Source organism: Lactuca saligna, chromosome 3 (assembly GCF_052625555.1).
Source record: "Lactuca saligna cultivar CGN05327 chromosome 3, ASM5262555v1, whole genome shotgun sequence".
Lineage (NCBI taxonomy): Eukaryota > Viridiplantae > Streptophyta > Magnoliopsida > Asterales > Asteraceae > Lactuca > Lactuca saligna.
This window is the reverse complement of record NC_136419.1, coordinates 109,070,388-109,080,607: the sequence shown is the minus strand read 5'-3', so window position 1 is coordinate 109,080,607 and position 10,220 is coordinate 109,070,388.

Sequence of the window (10,220 nt, the reverse complement as noted above, 5' to 3'; positions counted from 1 at the left end):
ATATTACCAACAACTTGAGAGACAGGATGATTTCTGGTCCATTTGGTGAGAGGAGGGAAGTTTGGATCGAAAGATGGATCTAATTCAGCATTTATCATTTCTTCTGGTTCGGATAGACTGTCGAAGTCGTATGACATATCAGCATGCTCCTCCTTGACATATGATCTTACAGGAATGTCTTGTGAATCTTGAGCTACAGTGGTTTCTTGTGGTGTTGAGCTTTCGGGCATTGATGCACCTTCGGTTGGTGAGGCACTTTCGGATGGTGAGGCACTTTCGATTGGTGAGGCACTTTCGGTTGGCAATGTGCTTTCGGTTGAAGGTTGAGACCTTAGCTCCCCCTCAACTTGTGAACTTGGCTGGGATGAAGGTGGATCTTCCCCCTCAACTGATGGTGGACACTCCCCCTCAACTAATGATGAACACTCCCCCTCGACTGATGCATTATGTTGGGGAGGGTCTTGTGAACCTGATTCTTCTTCATTCATTCTTCTTGCAGCATCGTCAATAAGTTGCTTCAAGTGATCTACCCTGTTGTCTGCTGCACTGGCTTCAGAAAGAGTGGCCTTCTCTGGTTCATCAAAAAGCTCCATGAATTTCTCGAATAGATTAGCGATCGAGGTTGTGACTTGGCCAGTTTGAGGAAAGATTTCTCCAGCTGTGTCTTCGTTAGCCTTTAGCTTTTTAACATAGCTATCATCAAAAGTCATGTAGTAAGTTTCTTCTATTTTCCTTGAACGCTTGTTTAACACACTGTGTGCTTTGGAAGTAAGAGAACAACCCAGAAATATCCCTTCGTCAGCTTTGACATCAAACTTGTTGCGGTGTTCTTTGGAGTTGAAAATGAAACACTTGGAACCAAACACATGGAAAAACTTCACATTTGGCTTCCTGTTGTTGATGATCTCATAAGGAGTGAGAGTGAAGCGCTTGTTAAGATAAGACCTGTTCTGTGTAAAACAGGCAGCAGAAATAGCATCAGCCCAAAAATATAAAGGTAAGGAAGCAAAACTTAGCATTGTTCGGGCAGCTTCACATAAGGATCGGTTTCGTCTTTCAACAATCCCGTTCTGTTGAGGTGTGTAGGGAGCTGAGAAGTTGTGACTGGTTCCCTTTTCTTCTAGGAATTCTCCAAATTCTTTATTTTTGAACTCCAACCCATTGTCGCTTCTAATGTTGCGAACGACCTTCTTCAGCTGTACTTCAATCTGCTTGATGAACACTTTTAGCTTGTGAGTCGCTTCAGATTTAAGCTTCAGAAAGAACACCCATGTAAAATGTGAAAAGTCATCAACAATAACAAGAATATACTTGCTATCACCAATGCTTTCTATAGAAGATGGACCACATAAATCAATATGAAGTAATTCTAGTGGTTCAACGACTTTAGTGTTTATTATAAATGGATGACTTTGACGACTCTGCTTCCCCATTTCACATGCAACACATAGATGATCTCTGTCATACTTGAGCAATGGAAGACCCCTAACATGACCTCCAGTGACAAGTTTGTTGATATCTTTGAAGTTGAGATGAGAGAGTCTTCGGTGCCATAGCCAGCTTTCGTCAAATTGTGCTTTGGATAACAGGAAGATGGCTGGGTTTCCTTTGATTGGTTTGAGATTTAGGGGAAACATTTCACCTTTGCGCTCTGATTTGAGAATAACTTTGTTCGTCTTCTTCTCAATAATTTCCGAACCTTCATCATCGAATGAGACCTTGAGACTAGTACCTCCAACAAGCTGAGATACACTGATGAGATTGTGTTGTAGTCCCTCTACATATGCAACTTCCTGATTGAGAAATCACCGTTTGTAATCATCCCGTAGCCTTTACTGGTGCCGAAGGAATTGTTCCCAAATTTGACATTTCCACCATTTGAAAGAGATCTGAATTCCCTTAGCTCTTCCTTCCTCCCTGTCATGTGACGCGAGCAGCCACTATCAATGTACCATTCTTCGTCATACTGCTCATCACTGATAACCTGCAAAAATTAAGCAGATTTAGGAACCCAGAGCTTCTTGGGTCCTCGTGAGCTTTTTACTGGAATAGTAAGAGAGATGTCAACTACATATGTTCTTTTTATTAGTGTTGTTTCATCTTTCCTTTTGATGGTGAAAACTTTGATTTTATTTGGATTTGATGGTTTTGGTATTGATTCTGATTTAATATCTGAAACCTTCTGTTTTCCTTTTTGTTCAGCTGAGGAATGAGATTTTTGAGAAGGAACAGAGTGGACTTTACGACGAGAAGAGACAGAGGATTTTGAAGAGTTAGAATAGTTAGAATGAGATAGCTCAGAACGGTATGACTTCTTGATTGAAGATTCTAGGTGTCTCTTTTGCTTTTGATTAACGGTAGGACCAACCTTAGAGTTTTGATCTCTTTTGATTCCCGAACCAAACCTGTGCTTTCGGTTGAAATCATTCTCTGAACTGAATCTATGCGTTCGGTTGTTGTTATGCTCTGAGCCGAACCTCTGCTTTTGGTTGTTGTTTTGCTCAGAACCGAGCCTCAGCTTTCGGTTGTCATTGTGCTCTGAACCGAACTTCTGCTTTCGGTTCTGCTTTCGGTTGTCATTGTTCTCTAAACCGAACTTCTGCTTTCGGTTGTCATTGTGCTCTGAACCGAACCTCTTTTTTCGGTTGTTGTTTTTCTCTGTCGATCCAACAGGATTTTTCGTTGGTTTTAAATTCCTGTCTTGATGTGAGAAATAGGCATTTTGCGATTGGCAAAATTGTTTTCTTTCTGAGAGATTCTTCCTGTATCTCTGATTCCTTTCCCGTTTTTGAGATCTCATCTGCTTTGGTTGATGATGGATGTTAGCTTTATGTTTTTGATTTTCATTGGCTGATCCACTCTGAACCGATGTTGTTTCACTTGGAGATGTGACTTCTTTTGCAGGAATTTCTTTCTCTTGAGGGACATCTTTTGTTCCACTGGTACTTGCCACGTTGAAGCCATCAGGTTTATTTAAAGGTTCTGGTACGTATCTGCCTTTGCTTTTCCATGAAGGCCTTTCAGACAGACCTATCGTTTCATCAACATTGTCAATGGGAGCTGACCAGAAGAACTCGTCACAGCCATCAGCATTGTCTTCGTTCACAATAGTTGTTAGTTCAGCAGTCTGATGTTCGGTTACACCTGTGACTTTGTACACCTGATTCGGAGTGGTTCTAACTTTTTGGTATACGACTACCTTCTCTACAAGAATCGGGGACTTTTGTTGGGACAACCGAGCAAATTCCACAGAATTTTCTGAAATGAGATTTTTGTGGTTCTCGGGTTCATTCTTGACAATTTCTGAACAATCAACTGTGTCCTCTACAGAAATTTCACTCATATTATCGTCCTCATTAAGCTCGGATGCATTTTCAACATCAATTTTATTTTCCGAGCTTAAGTTGACATTCAGTGAGTCAAATTTTTGTATGGTTTCGGTTCTTAGCTTCAGTTTATCATTTTCATCCAAAAGATTTTTGAGCATATTCTTGTGGTCCTTGGAGTTTATGAAAGATTCTATTTCGTCCAGTCCATACAAATATGTTGGATTAACATCCTCAGACGAAATAATACTCTCACAATTATATGCATCAGCATCAATTTCATCTTCCTTAAACTCAAGAAAGGGTAAAATCATGCGATGAATCTTTTGCCCTATTTCACAATTCAAATGAAGCGGAGTAATATTAGTATAAAGATGTTTGGCAATCAGACAAAAAACATTTCGTTGTTTCAAAAGCTTTAAATTGTCTCTTTGCAAATAAATGTTTTCATCTCTTATTTTGATTAACTCCGACTCCTTCAGTTCGATCCACATCCGTCGTTCCTCACTCTTCGAAGACACCCTGCTTAATTGATCAATTAGGTTAGAATTGGTGACTCGAGTTTGAGTTAAACTACTATCTAGATGACAGATTCTTGAATTAACACTTTTTAATTCCTTTTCATATGAGCATTATGGGACTTTAAATGAGACAAAAACTGATTGTACCTTCTTGATCAGTTCATCAAGTTCGCTGAACTTCACGCTGAGTGGTTTGGCAGTAAAGCACAGATTCTGCTGTTCCTTGTCATCATTCCCACCATCAGTGTTGTATCCCCTCATCTGAGAAACGTCGGACACCATCAAGCATCTTCCTCCACTGCTCTCTTCTTTCGCTACATAAGCCTTTCCATGTGAAGGCTTCCTCACTTCATCATCTTCGGAGTCGGTTGACCATACCTCCACGCCACCGAACTCATCATCAGCTACCGAACCCTGCACAATTAAAGCATTCATAGAAGGGTTAGCAGCAGATTTCTTCTTCCTCAACTCATCAATCTTTTTCAACAACGTGGCTTCTTCATCATTTTCTTCATCCTTTTCTGCCATCTTTTTGAGGATGCAATCTTTTGCATAATGGTTCTTTCCTCCACAATAATAGCAGCTTACTCCAGAATCTCCTTCAGCCTTCGGTTCCTTCTTTGATTCTTCAGCTTTCGGTTCATCTTTGACCTTTTCAGCGCTATAGCTTCCTTGCCAGTTTCGGTTCCTGTTGGTGGGGAATCTCTTCTTGATGAATCTCTTAGGGTTTGATACCATCATAGCATAGTCTTCAGACGTGAGATCATAATCATCCAAGTTGAGATCTTCGTCCTCTATCACAACTTTGCTTTTCGACAGGAGGGCCAACGAACCTAGACTTGAAACCACGGTTTTCTCTTGCAATACGATCTTTTCTTGAGATTTTTGGATGCCCACCAGTTTTGCCAGAGAATAGGATTTGAATTGCTCGTGTGCTTTAACTGTGGACACGATTGCTCTCCACTCAGACCTGAGTCCGTTCAAAAACGTAACCTTCTGTTCAATAAGCTTCCTTTTGATGTCATGTTTGATCATCTTGCTAAGAAGATGATTGAAGCGATCGAACGTTTGAGTCACCGTTTCTTCTGCTCCTTGCTTGAACTCACCAAACTCAGACAAGAGTAAGGTTTGAATGGAGTGTTCAAGATCTTCGTTTGTAGAGTACAATTCACGTAGCATGTCCCATATCTCTTTTGCAGTCGTACATGAACTTACCAGCCTAAAAGTATCGGATTGAAGAGCAAATCTAATCAATCTTAGCGCTTTGATATTGGACTGAAATTTAACTTTTTCGTCTTGCGCTACATCTTTAACATCTTTCAGAAGATCATTATACTCCTTTTGAGTTTTAATAATCCTTGAAGTTGCTGAATGAGAAAACAGTCCAGAGATAATTGCTTCCCAGATGAGGTATCCATTATCCTCAGATCCTATGACATAATCTTCAAAGTGATTCGCCCAGACTTCATAATGATGGGTGTACAGGATGGGAATCTTCGTTGTTGATCCAATGCTGTTTGAAATATTGATGGGATTGGATTGCGACTCGTCCATAATTGATTGAATAACCTGTTCAAAGATCAGACTTGTAATATATCAAATTAGGGCAAAAACAATAAATATTGAGAGACGTCAATTATGAGATGACGGCTCAATAAATATCAATGAATGTGGAATAACCCTAATCGAAGCTTTTTCACAGAAAAGAAGTGTATCGATTACACAGCCTCCAGCTCTGATACCAATTGATGAGTTTAAAATAAACTTGAAGATCGATTAGATCTATGAAACAGGTAGTGAAATAACTAGATAAACAATTAAGAACAAGCTAATGGATCAAAAGGTGTCGAATGATCTAATAAACAATCCTCAGAAGAGCTTGATAAAGAACATCAACTGTAGAGGATTTTAGGGTTTACAATAATCAATGAGAGTGACGACCGCTTCTATACGCATACATGCATGCATATATTTATAATAAAACCCTAACCGTTTATCTAAGAAAAAGAAGGCTAATCTAGATAAACACGGATTGACAAGCCCAATCCGGTTGTAAAACAAAAGGGCCCATGACGCAACACAATAATCTTCAACAATACATATATATATATATATATATATATATATATATATATATATATATATATATATATATATATATATATATATATATATATATATGGCATAAGATTATATTGTATCTATTTATTGAATTCACAAAGTGGTATCGCTTATCCCTCTCAATGTTTAACAAATGCAGGTGATAATCATGCAGTATATTCCTATACTGTTTTTGGAAGATTTAGAATAGTTAATACTATTTCTTTGTATTTAATGTTCAAGTGTCTATAAAAGTATAGTATCCTGAGTAGTTGTGTAATATATAACACTTTGCAATAGTCGGTTTGTATTCAGTCGTTTGTAATCACTTTATCAATGTAAGATATTATTTTTATGAATATGCAAGTAGCATGTTTTGGAGTAACTATATTGTCAAGTATGAAAGTTTGGGTCTTTCAAAAATTTGAAAGTGAGGGTCTTTCAATCATGGTATAAGAGCAATAGTTTAAGTGAACTAAATATCACGGATTGTTATTTAGACTTAAACTGTCGGAAGTTCAATATACGAACGGATTCATAGTAAATATATGGATACAAACCATTAGAAATACTTAAGTTGGGTATTGGGTAGTGATAAACCCTAATATTCTAAGATATTAACTTACTTTAAATTTTCAGAGAATTAGTTTATGTGAACTATGAATTTTGAGAATTTTTAGATTTAAACATGGATTGTTAAGTGAACATGATACGATATGTATCTCGTATATTTAAGGTTGAATACCTAAATTGAGACAAGCACTAGAATATTAAGAGGAGATATGTCTGATATTCTAATATGTGCTAAATAATAAATGAACATAGCATGCCTAAGAGTGCTTATCTATAATTGCTATTATTTGAGAAAGTTTAAGGTCTGTTCCCGACCTTAGTTTAGAAGAGAAGATTTTTATCTTTAGAATTCAAAGAATTTTTGTATTAGAATTATATGAAACTTTTCAAAGTGATAAAGAGACTTATGATTGTCGACATCGATAAGTTTTTTGATAAATGATCGAGGGATATCATAAAATAATATTTACCAAGTGAAAGCGTAAATAGTGTATTAACACCAATAGAGTGGTGTTGTACATTCAAAGTATAAATTTGATGAAATAATAACATCTTTAGAAGAATGATGTGCGTTTGAAACACATTTGGGCGAGATAAGTATGTTGGTATAAATCCATGAAGTTGTTCCACCGCTATCCAGATTGAAGCAGTGATTGTTTATAGAGTCGGAAGAACCGAAGATGGTGATAAATACTTCGACAATATTAAAATTAATGTGGTACAAGATTTAGAAGAACTAAATGAAGATCAAAGGAAAGGCTAATGAAATTTTTCAGACTCAATAGGCCAAGACTTTGTGATGTAGTATGTAGTTCAAGTAGTAACTTTATACATGATGCTTAGACTTAGTATTTAATAATATTGATTGATGATTAACTTCTATCACATCCTTATGGAAGTTCCATTGTGTGTTGAGCCGACTTTAACGTACATCATTAGGATGGTGAATTAAGTCATTTAATAATAAAAGGTTAAGTAACTTACTTTTTTAAGTAAGGTAGAATGCTTAGTTGAAGAAAGAATATACCCACAGTATTGTATGAAAATAAATGTTATAGTTAGGAATGATAGAGAACCAAGTTGAAGCTAGTAGAGCTTGCCGAGATGCAGCCATAATGCAGACTTCTTAGGATAGACTCCTATGAAGACTTAAAAGATACAACCATGAGAAGAAGAATTACTCAGATACAAGAATAACGATGTCATGGAAGGATAATGAAATAAACAAATGTGCATGGTGAATTACATAAGTTAGAAGATGATGCAAGTAGTTGAAAATCATTTGTCTTTATACTGTTAGAGTAAATTTTGGGTGTAGTATGTCTTGCAGAGTAGACACTGCCCGAGAAATAATTTATATGAAGAATTGGAAGTAAAATTCTATCAACCTATGAAAAAGTATTAGAATATACTAGATCGAGCATATGCGTGAGAAGAATCTTAGAAGACGAGTATAAGTAATCCAAGATATGTTTGATAGAAATGTGAAAACCCTAGTTGAGTCTATGAGAAATTGTTGTATGTACTTGTTTTAACACATTCACGTGTGACAAATTTCTTTTTGATTTTAAATAGTAACTTGGAAAACTGCGAGACAATACTTGGGACGAGTATGAGTATGTGTGAATGGTAGTAGAGGCCTATACTACCGGAAGCACATGACTCACACTTGGATCAGGGAAAGTCACAAGGTTACTAAGAAGGTAGTAATTGATTATATTTTATTCATGTATACTGTTACCATTGTTTTGGTAATGACTCAGAAGATGATTGTTTTTCCAACCCTAGTGGTCATATCAAACCGAGTCCGAAAAAGACGACTATGTTACATGGTTCAGAAAAACAAGATCAATGTAACATCTGACTTAATGTAGAAGATTGAAATGAAAGATAATTGAAGCGGTCGATAGAAGTATTGCGACCCGCGTTATAGTAAAGAATTTTGTAGCAAGAAGTGCTACATGCTAGAATGTGATAATATTGCATTAGAAGATGAAGGAACGTTACTTACATAATAGTATTTTACAATTAGAGATGAGAGTTTGGTTCATTGTGTGTCTCTTGCGTTATGTAATTGAAAGTCATTGGAATATGACAATTCAAATTGTTGTTATAATAAAAGTAAAGATTTTATCATGGGTTTAGTATATAAACCAAGAACGAGAATAAGTCTGCAATGAGAATTGATTTTTAACTCAAAGATTAGAATTAAAGATTCAATAGAGAAAGAAGGACGGGTGCAGTTTGAGCACCGCTATTAATTAAGAAGTTTGAAAAGTTTAATAATAATTTGGTAAATCAAAAGTTAAAAATAGTACATTTTAGATTACCACAAATGAAGCACGTTAGTACCTGAATATTATGACTTATACAATTCTCATCAACCCTCAACCTGCTCACATCATATTTGATTTTGCTGTCTCAGATTCTTTTGCGCCTTATGAATTCGCACATTCTTTTCAAATTTCTTGTTAAGCATTTGTCCAATTATTTCATGTAGATACCGTAGGAAGGGTATCCTTACTTGCTGATAAAATCTATAGAGATAGTGTCATAGGAATTGAAGGTTATAATCTTCTTGCTAACCTGATTCCTATCCTCTTGCCCAACTTTGATATTATTCTCGGCATGGATTGGTTGCTAAAGAACCACGCAGAACTCTTATGCTACGAAGAGATGGTGTGCATCTCTACCAAAAGGGTTGATACTTATCCGACTTATACATTTGATATCTCAAAAGAGGGAAAGAAAACGATAAATGATGTTTCCATTAATAATGAAAATCCTGACGTTTTTCACGACAAATTGCCTGGACTATTCCAGATAGTTCCAATGGATAAATACACACAAGAATACTTGAACGAAATTGTGGTGAGACATGGTGTACCACTAAAGAGTATTTCCGATCGTGATACTCGCTTCACTTTTGGGAAAGTATGCAACGAGAATTGGAATCTCAAGTTATTCTCAGCACAACTTATCAACCCCAAACAGATGTTCAGATATAGAGAACAATGCAAACAATAGAAGATATGCTTTGTGCATGTGTATTGGAGTTCGGTGGTAACTGGAACAAGTACTTGTCTATTGTCGAATTTTTATATAATAACAATTACCACACTTCAATCAAAATGCCACCATATGAAGCACTATATAGGCGTAGATGTCGCACTTCACTATGTTGGCATGAAGAAGGACAAAAAATCTATGGTGTTCCTGAAATGATTCAAGACACCACTAATAAGATTCAAATTGTATGAGAAAGAATGAAAGGAGCCAAGGATCAACAAAATTCATGTGCAGAAATGGAGGAGAAGATCCATATAATTCCAAGTGGGTGATACTGAAGGTAACCCCATGGAAAGGCATTATGAAATTTAGTAAGAAAAAGAGATTAAGTATTAGATTTGTTGGACTTTTCATAAATTAACTAGAGAATTGGTTAATAAGCATATCGCTTGGAATTGCCTAAAGATTTGTCAAATATACATGATATATTTCATGTAAGATATCTAGGTAAATGCTTGAGTGTATATGATGAAACGATTCTATTATCCGAGGTGAAACATGATAATAAGTTAAGTAGAAGAGATTGTAAATGAAAGAATGACTAATCTACGTAATAAAGAAGTGAAGTTGGTGTTTGTTAAGTGAAAACACCATCGAGGCCCAAAGTATACTTGGGGAAAATAAGAATGAA